The 22027-nt window shown below is 43.7% G+C and overlaps 1 protein-coding gene across 3 annotated transcripts in view; it reads right to left on the bottom strand.

The window, feature by feature from the left end:
* TDRKH (tudor and KH domain containing) overlaps positions 1-22027 on the bottom strand; it is a 1796665-nt gene that overhangs the window by 1199962 nt on the left and 574676 nt on the right. The gene's annotated exons all lie outside the window — the stretch shown is intronic.

Genomic DNA, 22027 nt, shown 5'->3' with positions numbered 1-22027 from the left:
GGTTTGGAACTGTGCGGTCTGTCTCTGTCTTTATCTTTACATTTTTTCAGAAGATCTGTTGTTGGATGGCTTACCGAAGCTGTATCGGAATTCGAAGACTGTAAACGAAAATATTTGGCTACAATAAGGGCCTAATGACGGATAGTTCTGGCTTTGAACAAAGCACAGAAGCGACAATGAGGGACGTTGTGGTCTGGGCCTAAACAAGTGACGCAGTAAGAGTGGAAGTCTCGGTGTGGTATTTGCTTTCCACAGGCGAGACAATTATTAACTTTTTCTGACATCAGTTAGTGCAAGAAAAAAGGATCCCCTATGGGGTGCTTAGCTTTAGAAGACTTCAACTTCAAGTCAGTAGACGAAAACTCAGGTAGTGGCCAACCGGCACTCATGCAAACTGCTTCTGCTTCTGGCTCCACAGCAAGAAAGACTGATGTAATGGCGTCAACTGCCTTACTTTATACTACTAATGACCTGACGTCAGTCCTCAAGCGACAACAACTGACACAGACATACGTAGTCTCTGGTATTCGGGCCGGCCGAGGGCTACCCTGGCAGGGATAACCCAAATGTGATGACTGCAACAGTGAAACACGAAGAACACCTAACATCAGGCAGCATGATGCCAGAGCACTTCTATGGGCTAGACTTGTAAAGGCTCCAGGGCCACTAGCCTAGTACACACCTATGAACCTATAAATGGTAAGAATAAGCAATAAATAGTAAAAATAAACAAGAAAACAGGCAACTTATGGTTTTTAGTTCTGGAAATTCCTTCAGTAACAGCTCAATATTTTTGAGGGACTAAGAAACCTTAGTGTTCTCTCACTGAAAACACTGGCACATTCTTAGAACAATCTCAGAGAATACAACCCCCCCCCCCCCCAGGATAATCAAAAAATGAAATTTCCTCTGTCTGAATCAGAAAACTGAGGTGAAAATCTCGTATCTGTCCCTTCATCTTCCTGTCCAGATTCAGAATCTCTTCAGGAAAATAAATCTCTCTCCTACCCTTCCCCAGAAACCACATTACAAGAAAGAGCAATAGTCTGAATTAAACCCTAAGCCAGACCCAGTAAACTACTCCTAAGGAAATTTGAGTAGTAGAAGACACATGCTTAGTTTTCAGTTTCTTTTTTTACAGGAAAAATGGGACCAGCAATGTCATTAATGGCGGCAGCAGCTTCCCCAGGGATGGACACAACATTCGGACAAAACAAGGAGGTCTTCCCTGTTCCCTCTCCCAGTACACACAACAGAGGCGCTCTCTTGCCCAGCTGTAGGGACCCCAACACCTGCAGAGGATGTGGCTAACCTCCAGGCCGTACTGACAGCAGGTCTACACTAGAGAGATGTGAGGTATAAAATGTGTGGTCTCAGGAACAATCTATGGCCACAGCAGTCACCCACCTGCGGCTGATGCAAACTGCTAGCCTGCGGTGGTGGCAAAGTTTTCTTTTTGTGACTGGATAGATGACTGACTGTGGAAGCAGGAATTTGTTCTATGGTCAGGTGGAAAATGGTGCCTCTTCTTGAGGAAAACAAGCAACAAGAATGGATAAAAATGTAAGTCACACCTTTTTCACACAAAAACACAGTAAAGAGCACTTTAAAACATTTTGCCTGCCACAAAATAGTAAAATAAACAGTTTCTCTACAGGAAAAAAAAATATAAATTAAACAACTTTTAAACTGACAAGAAAAAAATTGCACTCCCTTTTAAAAGAAAAGTCTCAACACAAACTCCTAGCTTAAAAACAACTTTCTTAAAAGTACAATAGAACATTTTTTTTTTTAATGCGGACGTTTTTCCCCAAAAGGAACTTATCTACCTGAGAAAGGAATAGCATAAGTTGGCCATTAATGCTCGAAAGCTCACAGAAGTGCTTTCTTCAACGGCAGGAAAGTTCTGAAGGGCATAGCGCCCAAATCTGTCTTTTAATCAGCTCAGCTCAAGCTGACTAATGGTTTGGGCATGTGGCGTGTGTTCTAAAGCTTTGACAGCTGTCGGTTATTACACCCTTGGCAGGATACAATCCATTTAGCTAAGGCTACTACATCAGTGATCAATATAATAAACATCTCCACATACTGGATATTGATGACATGGTCTAAGAGAGATCATATGCACAGAGCTTCAAGTCTTTCCAGTGCCTGATCAATCAAAAAGGATATGGGAAATGCACTGATGAGATGAAAATCTGAAGATTCCAGTGAAGAATTCAACTTCAAATTTAGATTAAGATTCATTACGATGCTTACATATAAAGCAAACTCTCAGTATACCTTTCCAAAGTTATAAAGTAAACTCTCAGTATACTTTTCCAAAGTTTCTGACTCCTTTTTCAGTTAGGAGAGAAGCAAAATGTTGTCTCTGGGATCTAATGCTAAATCAAAAAGCTTACAGTAAGGCAACTCAAGGAAGACTTTTGAGAGACATGAATCATTCATCTAGGGGCATCTATTGAACTTTTAGCTTCCATTGGCTCCAGGTCTCCACAATTTCATCTTTAATGCATTCATCTGGAAAGAAATTATCCTGGATTCCATCTTCTTACACAGATGCAACAAAAGGCATTTCTGAAGATAAAAAACTGCAAAATGAGGTTTCACAAAGAGAAGTCATGGGGAGACACCTTGTTTCTGTCTATTCACAAAACTACAGTATCTAGATCTTCAGGTAACTCATAAAAGCCGAAGGAGAATGGGAGATCCATGCTCTGCATTACCTGTTGCTGTAGGCCTGCACACAGTCACTAGCAGGGGTAACAAAAACACCGAACATGTATCACTAAAGAACCCACATATAAAGGTACACTCACAAAAGGCAGTTCTTGGGAGGAAAGAAGCCTGCATTAGGCCATTCTCTCTAAAGTTATGATTCCATATGCTCCCACCAGACAAACATTGATATGACTGATGTTTAGGACCTGAGCAGTAAGCCCTTGTGCAAGATGACCCAATGTCTCCCTCAAATTAATCCAGCCAGCCCTACTAGACCTAAAGTTTATGTCTACTCCAGCAAACAGAACACAATGATGGTGTTCCACAGGAAATCACTGCCAGTATAGTTTCTATGTTTATGCCAAAAATAATGCCTTTGTTTTGAGATGTCTCCCTTCATATTTATGTGACCATGGTGTTGATATATATATATATATATATAAATTTAGGAGGGGTGCAGATGGGATTGCCCATCCCTGAAAAAAAAAAAAAACATTTACTGTGACTTTTTAGCCCAGCTGGCAGTTGTCACAGAGGGTTAAGGCAGTGAAGTGTAGTTCATGTGCTACATGGTTTAATTCCCTCAGCCCTCATTTGTCTAGTGTGACCTTGAGCAAGTCACTTAACCAAACAGTTCTTGGGGGTAACAAGGAACTTGGGCTAGGCTCAACGGTCCCCTGGACTGCAAGCCCAGTAAATACTTATGAACTCTTTTGGGATTTGAGGCATTAGTGTTTGATGTTGTACTTCATCAGTGCTTCACTGGGGAGCTAAGGAAGATCTTGGACAGCCACCTCATCTGTTAAATGGTTGAATCAGACAGGCTACTCCTACAGATCAAGCTCTTCTACATCAAGCTCCTGCAGATCAATTAGGGGATGGGCATCATCATCACTCCACAGCACACCCTCTAATTTGTGAATTGGGACTGCACTTCTTCTAAGACTCTCAGTCTTCACCAACAGACAACTGGCAAGGGAGCTAAGGATGGCTTTGAAAGCTGGACTTTCCTTAAGAATGATTAGGCTGTGATCTATCCTTGTAGCCCTGATCCTCATGGCTATGGCATGAATGATGCCGTGGAAAAATAGATGCGCCACCTTCTCCAGTCTCCATGCAAGAAGCTATCAACCACTGCAAATTGTACCCTTCCGGAAGTAAGACAGACCAAAAGATTTCCTCTTATAAACCAAGTAGAACAGTTATGCCAGTGCTTAATGCTGTGCTCTTACAAGGGACAATACAGGCAATACCCCCACATGGGTCTTCATGGGCATTTAGTGGACTTGAAACAGGGAGCCAAACTATCTGAATAATAAGAATGAACCAGTAGCTTAAAGGGTTATACAAGTTTGCAGAGCCAATCCATGACTCTAAAAGAGCATACTAGGTACCAGGAGCATGCACAGGATGTTCCCAAAAATAAAGTTGTCAAATAGTGTCTGCTGGGAAGGGCAGACTTGTCCTAGATATCAGGCCTTTATTTTTTTAAATGATCTGTCAAATTCCAGTAAATTCTGTAAACTGCAACAGAAAAACTGCACTCATCTAAGATTCATTAGAGCATTTTTTGTTCTCAAATACTTTATGGAAATCAAACAAAATTCTCTACAGAAAAGAGCCACAAGAACTATTATATCTCTTAAAGGACTGTAGACTATCACCACACACTGACATAAGATGCTGGATTAACAAGAGCAGCCAGCCCACACCTCCTGAGTAGCATCTCATTAATATTCAACAAGGAAAACAGCCTGTAATTACTCACAAAAAGGGCTGTATAACAGGTTAGACATTGTGAAAATAAAAATGCATATTTGTAATACAGGTGTGTGGAAGTGCCTCATACAGACAGCTGCTAAACTCAACACAAAATGTCATCTACAAAGTACACACACTTAGACTGGTACTAAATTGGATACTTCTTCACTCATAACCTGGAATTTCTTTCAGCATAATTTCACATTCAAGGATGTTTGCACATGTACAGTGATGCACCATGCAGTGCACTGAATAAGCTACATGTGTGTGCCTCTACAGTCCACCAGCTTGGTCCCATTCTACAAGCAAGCACTTTCCTGAAAGTCGAGAAACCAAGCAGAGTTGGCCCTGTATAACAAAACATACAATGCAAAAACATATAACTGCCTGGCTTACAGGGAACTCAAGGAGCAGCAGCTAGGAGGAAGACCTCTCCCCTCCAATGGGGTAGGAAGATCGTACTCTTGCCCCATCAAGGAAAGTTCTCCAGTACAGTAAATATGTCAAGAACTTACATATTATTATTATTTTTATTATTATTGCCATTATTACTTGGGAAAATATGAACATTAACCTGACCACAACTAACTTGGATAAAAAGTTATATCATCGAAATCCTAACATCAGCCTCTCTGACATAACTCCATTCATAGCAGCCCCTATGGGTACAGACAACACATTATGAAAAACAAAAGCAAATTAAACTGGTTACTCGCAATAAATCCAGACTAAATTACGCAAGTGGGTATAATGCCTGACTCACAAACTGATGAACATCTGATCTGTACTATCTGGGACAGAAGTAAAATATCCCACCACCCAAAAAAATCTACAATTGGATTTGAAATGTAACACTCTTAAAACTGTCTTTATTAAAAATAATGCATCAGTGTTGTCCATTTTCATTCTTCCTCAATGAATGGGTTTGGATCCAATCCTCAGATCCAACTCAGCCACTTTTTTCACCTGCGAGGATCTGACTCTCGAGCTCCTCCCTTACCCATAATGCCCCTAATCACTGTATTACCTCAGATAAAGTTTGCTGCTATTGTACACTATCACAGGAAAAATAATTTAAAACAGCTGGATCAGAACAGTGATAGCTGAAAGATCAGGAGCTCAAACAGGAACAGTGGTTACTAATAACAATTGCATTAGGTCACTCCCAAAGACATGGATAGGGGAAAGGTGGGAGGGAAGTTGAGGAAGAATAAAAATGGACAACACAGATGAACATTATGGTGAGTACATAACTTTTATATCTGATGATGTCATTTTCATTTGTTCCTCAACAAACGCGACAGAGTCCCCAGCTACAAATACCATGGGAGGCCCTCGTGGAAGGATATTCCGGAGCACCAAAGAACCAAATGATGCTGTTCCTGGAGATGATGTCTAGTTTGTAAAGAGAAACAAAGGTATGAGCATTAGACCAAGTGGCTACTGGACATATGTCATCAGTGGAAGCTATACCCCAAAAAGCAGCTGGCATAGCCATCGACCTGGTTGGCTGTGCCTTCCGTTGTTTTGGTAAGATTAGACCTTTCAAAGAATGTTGTTGTTTGGCTGTGCCTTCCGTTGTTTTGGTAAGATTAGGCCTTTCAAATAATGTTGTGTCTTTCGGCCTTTCCCGGTTAGGGGTCGCCACAGCAGAACTCCGGTCCGCTAATGATTGGTAGTTGATTTTTACGTGCCGAGTTACCAGCCCTGACACACAACCTTCAACGAAGGTACGCCCATTCATGCATATCTCCACGCAGAAGACGCTCTAGCTGAGAATCGAACCGGACAGCGTCTTACTGTGAGGCGACAACGCTACGGCAGCATCACCACCGCGGGTAGGTCTTTCAAAGAATCAATATGAGAAATACAATCGGTTAAACATTTTGCTAGAGTAACCTTCGAAACTGGTTTCCTATCTTGGTGTTAAAAGAGGAAACAAACAACTGATATGTTTTTCTAAATACTCTGGTTCTACATAGGTAAAAATAAAGTTGTCTATGTACATCGAAGAGATGAGTGGTATATATTCTCCTTTATTTTCAAAATTGGAAAGAAAACTGGTAGGTTAACGACTTGATTGAGGTTTGATTCAGAGACCATTTCAGGAAGACAGGAAAGATTAGTGCGCAGGGTAACCCTATCCTTATGAAAGATTAGATACTGTGGTTTTGCAGAGAGTGCTTGGAGTTTTGAAACACATCTCGCTGAAGTAATCGCCACCAAAAAGACAGTTTTCCAAGATAAAAACTTAAGGTCTACTTTAGTTGAGGGCTCAAATGGAGGATGTACTAAAGACTAATATCAAAGTCAAGGTAGAGCGGGATCTCGAATTGAAGGTCTAAGCAAAAATATACCTTTTAGGAAGGCCTTGAACAACTTAGCTGAAGCTAAAGGAGAAGCCTCATCACCAATGTGGTAGCTGGAGATGGCTGCTAACTGTAATTTAGAGAAGCTTGTCCCAAAATAAAAAAATTAGAGGCAAGAAAATCTAAAATAGCTAGGATTGGAGCAGTGAAAGGATCCAAGTCCCTTTGATGAGCCTACACAGAAAATCTTTTCCATTTGCTCATATAAATCTTTCTGGTTAAAAGTTTGTGGGATGAAGAAAGGATAAGATGAACTGGAGAGGAAAGTCTGGAATATCAAGCCATCAGTGGAATTGAAGAAACCAAGCAGTCAGTTTGAGGCCCGGTTTGTCCGGGTGAGTCATCCCTGCAGGATGTGACAGATGATCTGGCATGAGATCCAGTGTCCAAGGTCAACGTTCTACGTGAGACCACAGAAAAGGGAACCATATCTGCCAAAGCCAGAAGGGAGCAATAAGGACTACTTTGCTCTTCAACTGTCTTTCTGAAGAAACTTGGGTATTAGGGGTAAGGGAGGGTAAGCATAAAGGGAGTCCAAAGGGCCAAGCGTGGATTAGAGCATTTCTTGGTGACTGTCCCAGAGGGTGAATTAGGGCAAAGAACCTGCTGTATTTGCTGAGGAGAGAGGCAAATAGATTGCAGCACGCTTGACTCCATTTGTGGAAGATCATCCTTGCCACTGACTGATTCCTCGTGTGGAGTCAGAATGGTCCTGCTGAACTTCTCTGCAATATGTTGGCTTTCCCTAGAATGTGCATCACTACTAGAAAGCGGATGGATGAGATAGCCCATTGCCAAACTCTCATTGCTTCTCAGTATAGGGGGGTAAAGATCTGGTTCCCCCTGGTGTTGATGTACCCCACTACTGTCAGGCTGTCAGTCTGAATAGCAATGGTTCCTAGTGAAAAAGAGCTCTGAATGGCCCGGAACATTAAAGGTACCACTCTCATCTCTAGAACATTTATATGCTAGTTGGTCTCTTCTTGGGACCACATGTCTTGAACTGCCAGTCCCATGTAATGCCCTCCACCCCAAATGGGAGGCATCCATGGTCAACATGGCTTTCGGGGTGGAAGGATAAACAGGTGGCCTTGATAAATCTCTTCAGAATGTATCCACCACAGTAGAGATTTTCTGCAAACCTGAAATTATTTTATTGGTTGTCGTAGGGATTGTCGATGAAGACCATTGCACTGCTAGAGTCCACTGAAGAATTCTCATATGAAAAACAAGCAGTGGGTAGTAAAGTTACTGCAGCAGCCATCGACCCTAGGGCTTTGAGTATTAATCTTGCTGGAGGTGAGGGATGAGATAGAACTTGACTGACATGCAATTTCAGAGTAAGAATTCTGTTTTCAGGCAGAAGAGCAAAACAATTGACTGTGTCTGGATAAGCCCATATAAACTCCATGGCTTGAACTGATTGAGGTTGGAACTTTACCAGATTTATCGTAAACCCCAGAGATTGAGACAGAAATAGAAGGTAACCTCTGGCCTTTTCCAGAAGATGCCTGGTCAGTGTGGTTAGGAGCCAGTTGTCTAAACATGGAAACAATTTGAATCTGCAGAGTCTTAGATGAGCTGCTACCACTGCCATGCATTTGGTGAACACCTTGGGGGCTGTGGTGAGACCAAAGGGCAGGGCTCTGAACTGATGACTGGCTCCCAGCCGGAAGTGTAGACATCTCCAGGAGCATCTGTTCATTTTTATATAATAGTACAGGTCCTGAAGATCTACAGAACGCATATAGTCGTCCTTCTGAAGGACAGGCAGAATGGACTGTACCATGACAGTACGAAACTTGGAATTCTTTACAATCCGGTTCAAATAACTGAGATCTAAAATGGGTTTCAGGTCCACTGTTTTCTTTGTGACTAAAAAGAACCTTGAGTAAATTCTGGAACCTCTTTGGTCCGGGGAGAACCTCCTGGGTGACTCTTCTGTCCAGCAGTTTTTAAATACCCAAAGCTGCTTGTTCCCGCTGATTGTTGGAACATCAGGGAGACGATTTCTTTCCTGTGTAAGAACTTGGGGAAAAAGGAATGAAGTATCCTCTAGATATGATCCTTTGCACCCAAGAAGCTTGTGTGATGACTGTCCAGGCTTTTGGGTGCAAGGATAAACACCCCACCCCCAACTGCCTCCAGAGAAAGACAGTCGGGTACCCCTTCAGGAGCACTGAAAAGGCCTGTCTGAGAAGGAATCTCAAGAACCTTGATTCTACAGAACTTCTCTGCCACAAGGGCAACACCTACCATTATAGTTATCCTCCCCCCCTTGCCTCTGGGAGAAAAATCTCCATGCAATTCTTGGAAAGGCCCATGGGATTTTTCTAAACCATGCCTTCTGACCACTGAGTTGATTCCTGGAAAAGGTTCTTTGCAGGGCAGAAAAGAAGATTTCCATGGCAGACAGACTGGTCTTTCCATCCCTCTCACTGCAGGAGAGCGTGTCTTTGTTGGCCCAAATAAGGAAGATCCATCAAAGGGAGCACTGAAGAATGATGCCTTAAAGTGCTCTGCAAAATCGCACAACTGCATGCAGACATGTCTTGAATGGCTATGCCTGAACCAGCAGTCCATAAGGAACCTTCAGCTGCATGTGAGATTAACCTCATGGAAGCATTAGTAATGGATTGTAGGATGGTCAGTCATAAAGAAAAAAACGTCCATTCCTCTACAGACATGGAACCTGGGGGGAGAGTTGAGTTCTTTGATTAAGTCCCTCTGTAACTTAGAGAAATGCACCAAATAATTCAGCGACCATAAAGCGAAGGTCCCTGATGTACACACTCGCTTCCCAAACCTGTCCAATGCCCTAGACTCCCTGTTAGGAGGGTTGGACAGAGGAGCTCTGCTCAGCCAACTTCTTCTTAGTGACTGCTGCAATGACCATGGCATCAACAGGAACACACTTCATCCAATGTAACCTATCTGATGGGACACTAAGAATCTTATCCTGGTACTTAGAGATTGGTTCTACAGAGTACTGTTTTTTCTATGCTCTGCGGGAGCCCAGGTCTATCAGCTCATCCACAGGTGGGGTAACCCAAGAAGGAGATGGTCCAGATTTGAAGGCTTCCAAGAACAGTGATTCCTCCTGGGAAGGGTTTTTGGCAGGCCAACCACCTTTTTGGCAAAGGATCTCTAAGATGTCTCCAAATGAGACATCCTCAGGTGGGGATCTATGGGAGCCTTCTGTGACGGTTCTATGGGGAATCCAGGTGCTCTTCTTGCACAACCTATTCCTAGGGACCTCTCAGCAGGATGCACTGGGGGAAGTGTCAGAAGGGATGGGAATTTCTCCTGGTGAAAACAGCTTAGAACCTCATTTGGGCTGGTTGTTCCTGATGTGTAGGATGAGAGAAAGCAGACAAAGGATCCAAAGGAGGTTGAGGGCAAGGATCTGAGGAAGGAAGAGCTGAAACTAGTAATACCCTCTCCATCACCTCAAAAGCAGAGGGTCCAGGAGAAGTTGGGGGCAATCCCACCAGAGCCAAAGCACTCAGATCAGACAATCTCCATGGCTCCAACGAAGTCTGAGCCGACTGGGTGAGGGATGTCAAACCTTAGGAGATGATGGTTTTACTCTCTCAGGGGTCTCGGATCAGAGGACTCCGATTCAGCAGGTCAGATCAGTGAAGAAGCATGAAGGGACTGGAAAGAAGGCTTAAACCAGGTAATTCACCTCCCCGCTTCTTTTCCTCTCCCCAGAATGGTAGTTAGGGGATCCTCCACACCCTTGATGTACACAGACAGGAAATCAGACCAACTGTTTGTGTCTTTTCATCCCAGGGCTCTGGGTTTGCCTGTGTCTAAACAGACCATTTCCAATTGGATATAATGTATTTATTTAACATTTATTTTACCAGGCTAAGTCCAACTGGGCATCATGTGTCCTTTTTCAGTGAAGTCCTGAGGAGAAAAGCTCCAAAGAAATAACAGTGTACATACATGCTTTAGATAACAATAAAACTGGCATACAAGATAAGAGAAACAATGAAGTACAAAAAACAATTATGTAGAACAATAAGATACTCAGGAGTAGTACCATTATTTACAATATATACAAAAAGTACATTTCAGGTGAGAGCATAGTGTATGCATTAAAGGATTCAACAGGTCACTTACATATGGAAAAGTGGGTCATCAAGGGGATCAAGGGGGGGTCTTTGCAGTTGCAGAGAGGGTTAGTATTGAGGTGTAATTTAAGAAGGCCTTTAAAAGGTGCCTGTGTGACTTTGTAACCTGAGTTCAGGTGGGAAGGTGTTTCATGCTTTGGCAACATCATGGGAGAATAAGGCCTCCCCAGAACTGTTATTGCATGGACTAACTTCAATCAGGTTTTTGATACATGAACGTAGCTCCCTTTTAGGGTTGTGAAAGTTTAGCATGTCGGCAAGGGCAGGGCATTTCCCCGGATGGAAGAGAATTTGATGGGCTATGATAAGTTGGTGGTAGCGTAGGAGGTTTGGAAATTCTAACCAGTGCAGTTTAGTTAGGGACAGGCAATGGTGGGAATGCGATCTATTATTGGCAGAGAACCTAGCTATTTTACTGTAGCATATAGAGAGTTTGTTCCGGTTGGTTTTGTTAATATTGGTGAGAACTGGAGAGGTGTAAAGTAGTGTTGATAAGAGATGAGTTCTGGCTATTGTTCTAGTCTCAGGAGTTAGGAATAGTTTGCAACGATATAGGCAACCTAGTTTTTTATGGACTTTAGAGATAGTTTGGGATATGTGCTTGCTGTACTTAAGTTGGTGAGCAATAATGATGCCTAAGAGATTAGCCTCAGTTACTGGAGTGATGAGGGTGCCATTAATAGACATGATGGTAAAGGTGGCGTTGCAGATATCTAAATCCATTGGCTTTTGTTATGCTCACCACTGCAGATCCCTTCCAGGCTCAGTCAAAGCTCACTCTACCAGGGCAGTGTCTTCTTCAGCGGCCTTCCACAAGGGTCTAGACACAAACTATATCCTAGAAGCTGCTACTTGGACTTCTGTTCACACCTTCACTGAACACTATAAGCTGGATTCCATTCTCCAGATCAGGGGTTTGCCAAGGCCATTCTGCATGGCTTCTTAGAAAATCCCTCTGCCATTCCCCCCTTCCTTTCTTCTTGAGTTTTTGTACTGTCCGTTATGTCAAGAATACTGCAACAGATGAATAGAAGGTCATAGATTAGTTGTGTAAGAACTTACCATAACGACAGATGTCCTTCCCTGGTGCAGTATTGCAACCCTCCCTCCTTCCCCCTGCTTCTGGGTTTCTTGGATACACTGACCCTCATTACCCTAGACTGCCACTCCGCCTGAGGCTTCAGTTCTAAGACTGGTGCACACGTATATCTCTTATGGATGACGTCTGTTGGTGGCCTGCACCAAAAGTACCATTCACCCAAGGTAAAGACTTTGGTATACTGGCTGACGTTGGGTCGCCACCTTGGCAGGCAACTCCTTTATTTCAGTAGTACTGCAACAGGAAAGAGAAGGACATCTGTCTTTATGGTAAATTCTTACAAAACTATTTTTTTCTATACTTCCATTTCACACCCATAGCTCCTTATGGCATCCAGACACTCTTTGGGTCTGGCTTCTTTACCCAAGTGATTTATCAGCTAATAAAAGACAGCATTAGAAAGTGCAAAGTGTTCTTAACAAAATGACTAAGATTGTTACTCTAGGATGTCCTGTGTAGCGAAATCAGTTTGTCACCTTTTCATAGCTTACATGTTATTGAGTGGTATCATGTGAAATGCTCTAGTGGGAAACAAGAAAATTCATTCTCAATGTCAATTTATATTACATTCCTGAGATATCATTAGCTATTTACTATTAATTATGAAAATAAATATTTAAAAAGTGACTTACAAACAGTTGCAAGACATCTGGTGAAACCTTAGATGTTCTTGAAAAAATGTCTTTGATGTTTGCACTGTGAGCTGTACATCTTTATAGGCATTCAGCATTATTTATATGACTAATTATACAATTATGTACCTTTTCATAGTTATCCGACTATTTCAGTAGACATGCACTCAGAGGAATTCTTGCTGTCACGGGAAATCTTATGTCTGGCTAACCAAAATGTTCTAACACTATGTCTAGGTAGTATAGTTTCCAAAATATGGCAACTAGTTAAGTTTAACAAAAATATAATTTGAGGTGCGTGTGCATTATAATATATTATAGTATTTATTAAGAGACTACAAATGAGCTGACTATCATCATGTAAACAATGGAGAACATCGACATTTGTGCTGTAAGAGAGGCCTGGTTCAAGGCAGCAGAAAGCAACCCTGCACTACCAGGCTATAACTCATTCCACACCTTTCTCCCCCAGAACTTGGACCGAAGCTCCAAAGGCGGTGGTGTTTCCATATTCATAAAGGATGTGCACACCTCCAGACTGGTAGTTCAACGTAACTCAGAGATACTTCAGGTGCAGCTAACTTTGGGCAAGACAGCGATTCAGGTCGTAGCCTGCTACAAGTCCCCAACCATGTCCCAAAACTCGCACTTATACTAGGTGACTTCAACTACCCCTCCATTAACTGGGAAAACTACTCATGTACCAATACACTTGCCCGTTTCCTGGAATTCATTAATTACAATGTCCTGGACCAGCTCGTTCTTACCACCACTAGAGGTAACAACATCCTTAACCTGGTCATTACTAACATGGGCGACCGTTGTTCTACACCAATAGTCAACTCCTCCCTGGTTAGATCTGACCACAAACAAATCACCTTGGAAATCCGCATCCCTCCCACCCCCCCTGCAAAGGTAACCACCATGAAAAACTTCTCCAAAGCTAACTTTGGGCTCCTAAAAACAGAGGTGGCTAACTTCACAGTACCTATGCAAATGGAGAATAGTAGCATGACAACGAAAATCATACACCAGTGCACTGTAAGGACACGTACACAAATGCATGGATCTCGCCATACTCAAAAGAACCCAGACGCTCTCCTCCGAAAAAGGAAGCCAACCTGGTGGTCCCCTGCCATAAACAAACTCTACAACAGGAGGAGGAAATTGATGCGGAATAAGGTGAAGTCCCAAGACTGGGAAAAACTCTCTTATCAGCCTCAACAAAAACTTGAGATCCCTCATCAAATCCTATAAAGCTAGCTATGAAAACAGAATTGCAGCAGATAGTAAAGACAACCACAAGGCCTACTACAGTTATATAAAGAATTTCCACGGCAATACCCAGATTTGCTCTGAGCTGCTGCACAATGGTACCTCCTATACCGGCGTCAACAGATAATGCCAATATACTGGCAGACAGATTCAGTGCCAACTTTACCCCCCCCCAAAATGACCAATCACAATACCAGTAGATTGCCAAGCACTCAGTATTACTACTGTACAGGTTAAAACAGCACTGTCCAAGGCCAAGAATACAGCTTCTGTGGGACAGGACAATACCCCTGGCTGTGTTCTACATGAACTACAGAGAGAAATGGCACCTCACCTGTGTGCCATGTTCAATCACAGCCTCACCTCAGGCTTTGTCCCTACCAATTTGCGCACTGCTACAGTCATCCTTCTCCACAAAGGAGGAGCGACTACAGACCCTGGGAACTGTCGCCCATTGGCCTGACAAGTCTGATGTGCAAAGCTATGGAACCCATCATCATGGACCTAATAAACAAGGATACAGGGATTCTCCAAACTCTGGATCCCACACAGTTTGGTTTTGTGAAGGGTAGATCATGCCTGCTCAACCTGGTCGACTTGTTTAAGTCAGTCACCAGAGCTGTGGATGAAGGCAAGGTGATTCATACAGCCTACCTTGATCTGGCCAGGGCCTTTGACACGATTTCCCACTCAGGAATCATAGAAAAACTCACTAAGCTAGGCATCAACCCCTATGTCACTAGGTGGGTTGCAAACTGGCTCACAGAGAGAATGCTCAGTGTGAAAGTAGCTGACTCCAAGTCAGACTGCAGACCAGTCACAAGTGGAGTCCCACAGGGTTCGCTCCTGGGTCCTCTCCTGTTTTATCTACTTCTCTGAAGTCCAGGCCAACACAAAGGGACTCTTGCTGACAAAGTTCGTAGATGATTGCAAGTTGGGAGCTATTATTAACTCCCCAAGTGATGTTGACATCCTACAGAAAGGCCTCACTGAGACCAACGACTGGTGTCAGAAGCATGGCCTTAAGCTCAATGCCAAAAAATGTGTCTTCATCCTCTTTGGGAAAAACCCAGTTCCCATGAATTACAACATTGATGGTAGTCCACTGAACACAGAAGGTGTTATAAGAGATCTGGGAACACAGGCTGACAGCAACCTCTCTTTTCCCCATCACATTGCCACTGTGGTCAGAAAGTCCTTATATGTGGCACATCTCATTACTAAGGGTTTTCCATCCAGGAAGAAAGAGGTCATTGTCTACCTCTACTCTTCCCTCATTAGGCCAATCATAGAGTACAATGCCCCATTTTGCATGTACCTAACACCTGCAACAACTGGAGAGGCCGCATAAGTACCTCATAAAGAGGATCCTTAGGCTTAAACACTTGCCCTATATGGACAGACTCAAAAAACGCCAACTATTCTCTGTCTCATATCGCCTACTTAGAGGCAATCTCTGCTTGACTTACAAAAGCATGTCTGACCCAGCTCTGTTAGAAATGCTACATCTAAAGAAATCCCAATCCCTCCGCACCATATGGAGCAGAGACCTCAACCTCATTACCACAATCAACAGAATAAGCTGGAGGGACAGGTTCATAACACAGAGACTGCCCATGCTATGGAATAGACGTCCTATACATGTCAAACAGAGCACCTCGGCCCTCTTCAAGAAAAATCTTGATGAGTGGATGGGAAATAGAAAATTCATCCCAGGATCACTCCAGTGGCTCTACTCAAGAGGCACTGGGAAAGTACAGTTGTGTACACTTACCATAAATGTAGATGTTTGAGTATATTCACTGTTGCAGTCATCACATTAGGGTTATCTGCCTGCAGGTATCCCTCAGCCGGCCTGAATACCAGAGTCTTGGGATTTCTGTGTCAGATGCTGTCGCTTCTTCCATGACGTCAGGTCATCAGGGGTATAAAACATTCAGCCGACACCATTAGATCAGTTTTTCTTGCCCCAGATGTCAGGTGCCCCCAAAATATGAATCAATTATATGGTGTGAAACACCCCAGCAAAAAGCAAATACACATAGTGTAAGACAAGCCAAACCAAAAAGGATAGTTGAAAGCAAAGACAATCAGGGGGCTGGTGGGAGGGTAACCAGGACTGCAACAATGAATACACTCGAATATCTACATTTATGGTAAGTGTACACAACTGTACTATGTTCTTCATGTTTCACTGTTGCAGTCAACACATTTGGGTTGATTCCCATAGCTAAGAAAGAGTGGAGGTAGATTACGAAGCATTAGGCCTGGCAATCAGGCCCTGTAAGACTGCTGTGGTGAATCCAGCTCTGTATTTAGAAAAAATAGGCAAGTGGTAGTGCTTGGTGAAAGTGTGTACCGAGCTCCAGGTTGCAGCTTCCAGGATGTCCCTGGTAGGGACTCCTCTGAGAAATGCAATAGAGGTAGATGTAGCCCTAGTGGAATGTGTTCTTATCCACAGTGGGGTAGGTTTTCCATGGTGCTTGTTGCAGAAATGGATGCAGTGTGTTATACATTCAGATATGGTTTGCTTTGAAATGGCCTTCCCCTCTGCCCCTGCAGCAAAGCTGACTAGCAGCTGGTCAGATTTTCTGAGAGGCTTAGTCCTGTCCAAATAGAATCTAAGCTGTCTGTGCACGTCTAGACAATGCAGTATCCTTTCCCCTTTATTTTGAGGATTAGGGAAAAAAGTAGGCAAATTAATGGACTGATTTAAAGCCACACTAGACACCACCTTGGGCATAAAAGATGGGTTAGTCCTCTGTGAAACCCTGTCCGCATGGAAGATAATGAAGGGTTCCACTGCCATAAGGGCCTGCAGTTCAGACACTCTTCTTGCTGAAGTGATGGCTAGAAGTAAAGCTGTTTTCCATGACAGGAATTTCAACTCTGCTGTAGCAGCCAGTTCAAAGGGGGGGGGGGGGGAGTGTAAGTTTTTCCAGTACAAAGTTTAGGTCCCAGGCTGGAGTGGGAGCTCTCCTGGGGGGGGGTCTTAAATTTTTGGCCCCTCTAAGGAACTGTTTTACCAGACGATGAGAGAAGAGGGGTGGCTCAGTATTATAATGAGCTGAGATGGCAGAGGCATGAATCTTAACTGAAGAGAAGGATAGGCCCTTGTGGAGCAATTCTGTTAAGTAATCTAGTATATGAGGTAAGCTGGGCACAGCAGTAGCCATCCCTCGAGACTGGCTCCAGGAACAGTATCTTTTCCACTTTTCTGAATAGGATTTTCTAGTACTAGATCTCCTTGCCTCAAGAATGACATCCAGCACCTGTTTACTGAGGGTTGCTAGAGGTGAGTTCAGGGGATTAGCGAAGCTGCAATGTTCAGAGTCTGAAGCTGAGGGTGCAGAATTTGGCCCCCCCTGCTGGGACAGCAGGGAAGGGGTCAGAGGCAGGTGCCATGGTTGTAGCACTGTCAAGACTGTGCAAAAGAGGATACCAGTGCTGGCTTGGCCAGTCTGGTACAATCAGGATTGTCCTTGGCTTGTCCTGTTTGATCTTTAGTAGAACCTTCAAGAGGACAGGCAGAGGGGGAAAGGCATAGAATGAGAGGCTTTCCCAGGAAAAGGACAGGGCACCCACCTTCCAAGCTTGGCTGTGGGGAGTTCTGGTGCAGTATTTGTTCAATTGATAGTTCTGAGGGGAAGCAAACAGGTCCACCTTTGGTGTCCCCCATCTGTTCCCCAAAAGTTTAAACATTTTGGGTTCCAATTTCCATTCGTGTGGGTCCATGAAATTTCTGGTTAAGTTGTCTGCCAGTGAATTTAGTTTGCCTGGCAGGAATTGGGCTTGTAGGTGCACTTGGCTGCTCAAGGCTGTGTTCCACAGAGCCATGGCTAGTCTGCAGAGTAGGTAGGAATGTGTTCCCCCCTGCCTGTTTATGTACCACATAACTGTGGTGTTGTCTGTCTTTACCAATAATTGTCCTGGAAGAATAAGGCCTTTGAAGGCTGTCAGAGCATTCTGTACAGCTAGCATTTCTTTTTGATTGATATGCAGGTTCATCTGCTTTGGGTTCCATTTGCCCTGAATGCACTGTCCAGGGATGTGAGCCCCCTATGCATAGTCTGAGGTGTCTGTTGTTAGGGTTTGGGCGGCAGGGGGTAGAGTGAAAGAGTCCCTGGTTGTGATTGCAGGCCTCTGCCCACCAAACTAACTCTACTCTTAGACACAGAATGATAGGAATTATTGTTTCCAGGTCCTGAGAATGTTGACACCATTGACTTTTTAGATACCATTGAACTTTCCTCATATGCAGTCTTGCATATGGAATTAACAGAATGCAAGAGGCCATGAACCCCAGAGCTTGCAGTATTTTCCTTGCAGATAGCTGGGTTTTGGTGGCCAGTAGGTCGAAGTAAGTTGTCAAATAAATTTGTATCTCTGGAGTAAGGAACGCCATCTGGGAAGTTGTGTTCAAGCTTGCTCCCAGGAATACAATCGGTTGGCAGGGTACTAGGTGTGATTTCTTTTCGTTGATAGTGTACACCGGTGAAGTTAGAAGTCTCTACACATGCCAAGTGCTGTAGTAGCAAGTCCCGACTTTCCGCCTGAATCTTTGTGAATACCCTGGGCACAGTAGATAAGCCAAAGGGAAGTGCAGAGAACTGATAGTGCATAGAGCCTGCCCTGAAGCAAAGGTATTTCCTGCAAGATTCCCTTATGGGGATGTGCAGGTAAGCTTCTTTTAAGTCTAGGGTTGCCAGCCAAGCATCCTTGGCTAGCATAGGAAGCAGCTGTTGGAGAGTTAGCATTTTGAATTTTGGAACCACCAGAAAGGTGTTGAGAATAGATAAATCCAGGATAAGACGCCAGGAGTTTTCTCTTCTGGGAACCAGTAACAGTCTTGAATAAAAGTCTTCTCCCCTTTGTTCTGCTGGAAGAGGTTGAATAGCCTTGATGCTGAGGAGAGAAAGTACTTGCTTTTGGGCCTCCGCCCACTGGTTTTTGAGGGGGGGGGTCTGGCCATGCACTTAGGGTTGGGGGTGAGTGGACGTGGAATCTGTATCCTAGGGAAACAATGTTTAAAACCCATTTGTCTTGGATAACGTATTCCCAGATTTTTGCATGCAGGGAGAGTTTTCCTCCTAAAGGTGCAAGTACTTGAGCAAGGCTTGGGGGAGTTAAGGATAAGTCATTGTGCAACTTTACCACAGGGGGTGGCTTACTACTCCCTGTTTTGGATGTGGGAGCACCCCACTGCTTAGATCTGTGGATAACCTGAGACTGAAGTCTTGGGGGGTTCTGCTGCCCCTGGGTTTGGACTGAAGGCCTGGAAGGGACTGGAAAGGACCAGTTCTTTGAAGGCCAATGCCTACTGAATCTAGGTGGCTGTACTTGTAAGAAATCTTTAACAGTTTGCATAGATTTAGCTTTCTCCTCCATCCTTTTGAGAACTTCTGCTTTATTGCCAAATAGGCGCTCTTGTTTAAAGGGTGCATCCAGTAATTTTGCTTTGACATGATGTAGCAAGTTTGGTTCCTTAAGCCAAGCATGCCTTATATGAACAGACCCAGTGACAGCAGCCCTACAAGATGCTTCTAAAGCATCAAAACCACACTGCAAAGTATGTTTACCAACTTGGTCAGCAGAATGCATTAACTCTTGCAAATCTTTGTGTTCTGCACAGTCAGGAATCAACATAATTTTCTGTTTAATTAGCCCCATAATATGCTGCTGATACTTTAACATATGAAACTAGCAATTTAAAGCCCTAATGGCCAGAGTAGCAGAGGTGTATACCTTCTTACCCAATCTGTCTAAAGCCCTAGAATCCCTGTCAGAAGGGGTAGGATTCCTGGCAGTAGTAGCCTTAATGCTTTTTGGTCCTTGGGAAATGGTCTTTGTATCCACAGTAGGATTCTTGAACAGGAATTTGTGAGAGTCAGGTACTCTATAGTACCTGTCAGGTTTCCTGGGAGCTGGAGGCAAAGTATCCGGGGTAAGGCTGGATTCCAAGAAAACATCATCTACAATTTCCAGAACCAGAGGGATAGCGAGAGGCCTGTGCTGAGGCAGGTTTAAAAATTCCCTGAGTCTCTTTTTGGACTGAGAGTATTCCTTGCTTTCCCAGCAGAAATGCTCCCTGAGGGTATGGAGAGTTTCACCATAAGAAAAATCTTCTGGAGGGGAAGCAGAGGGAATGGAATCCTCTGCATCAGAATCCTCATAGGTAGATAAGAGTATGTTCTGGTAGTCAGAAGGAACACAGATATCAGATTCCTGATCAGAAGAATCAGAAGGAAAATCAGTTCTAGGTCTCTGAGGGGGAAGGCTGGCTTCACCTAATTAAGGTAATAAGGTCTGCAGCCATTCTAATAATTTGTTTTTGAGGCCCGTGGGCCTGAGAATGCGCTTTGGTAGTCTGTTTCTTAGGAGTAGTGCGAACTTTAGGCCTGAAAAATTCATTACTTTTAGCTTGAAATGAAGTTGTCTGTTTAATATGAAAATCGGTACCCTTGAATACACCCACAGAAGCCATTGGCTGCACAGCGACTCCAGACCCATCCAAGGTAGAAACATCCGCAGGTTCCATAGTCAAAGAAGCATCTCATGGCATAACAGACTCCGAATGGGTCTCAGTAGAGGCCTGCGAATCTGTAGAAGCAGGAATCAGGGGCTACGAAAGCACCTCAGCGAGTACCGGCGGACTAGCGACTAGCTTAATAGTAACATCGTCAGCAGTTTTGGACCTAAGTGATCTGTCTCTGTCTTTATCCTTATGTTTTTTCGGAAGATCGGTAGTTGGATGGGTTACCAATGCCATTTCGGAGTACGGAGATTGAGAGTGAAAGTATTTAACTACAGAAATTGCCTGATGACTGATAGTTCGGGCGTTAAGGCACAAAACCGACAGCGAGGAACGTCGTGGTCTGGGCCTAAACAGGTGACGCAGTAAGAATGAAAATCTCTATGAGGTATTTGCTTTCCACAGGCAAGGCAATTATTAATTTTTTCTGACATCGGTTAGAGCAAGAAAAAAGGATCCCCAACGGGGTACTTATCTTTTAGAAGACTTCAGGTCTGAAACTTGAAAACGAAAATTTCAGGAGTGGGCCGACCGGCACTTGCGAACTGCTTCCCCTTCGGGCACCGCACGGCAAGAAAGACTGATGTAATGGCTTCGGCTGCATGTTTTATACCCCTGATGACCTGACGTCATGGAAGAAGGGACAGCATCCGACACAGAAATCCCAAGACTCTGGTATTCAGGCCGGCTGAGGGCTACCTGCAGGCAGATAACCCTAATGTGATGATTGCAACAGTGAAACACGAAGAACATCTAAGGTCAGGTGGCACAATGCCAGGGTAATCCTATGGGCTAGGCTTGTAAAGGCTCCAGGGCCATTAGCCTAGTACACATCTATGAACTTCTTACTAATAACATTGCTGTGTGCATAGTTTTAATACGTTTTATTGTTCACAAAATATTTACATTTGTTTATCTTCGCTTTTAAGTTTATTTTTCAGAAAATGCTCTGGAATGCAAGGTATGTGTAGACTGCCAAAGGTGTGACATTCCAGACCATGTAGATATTAATGAGTTAAGGACAATTCATTGACAACTTTGGGGATGAAGGGATTGGTCCCGAGGGAAACCCTGTCCTTGTGGAAAGACAGGAAAGGAGTACATGCCGTAAGGGATTGCAAGGTAATGGCCACCAGGAAGACAGTTTTAAAAGTACAGTATTTAAGCTGGCTCAAATGGTGCCTTAGTCCATTTCTCCAGCACAAAGCTGAGGTCCCAGGGTGGAGCTACACATCTCCTGGGAGGTCTGACACGAAGGATGCCTTTGAGGAATTGTTTAGCTTCAAGTCTAAAAGCTAAGGGCAGAGAAAGTGGCTGACAAGCAGAGATAGCTGACAAATGGGCTTTTATGGAGGAGTAAGCTAATCCCGCATTACACAATTCAAACAGGACAAAATCATAGGTAGGTCTGCTGTCAGCGGGTCCTGGTTTCTGTTAAGATACCAGATGGAGAACTTTTTCCATTTGGAGAGGTTAAGATTTTTCTAGTAGTAGGT

This window comes from Protopterus annectens, chromosome 8.part0 (genome assembly GCF_019279795.1).
Source record: "Protopterus annectens isolate FY-2018-M chromosome 8.part0, PAN1.0, whole genome shotgun sequence".
NCBI lineage: Eukaryota > Metazoa > Chordata > Ceratodontiformes > Protopteridae > Protopterus > Protopterus annectens.
Note: the sequence above shows the minus strand (reverse complement) of the source record. Positions and strands in the feature narration are given on the sequence as shown.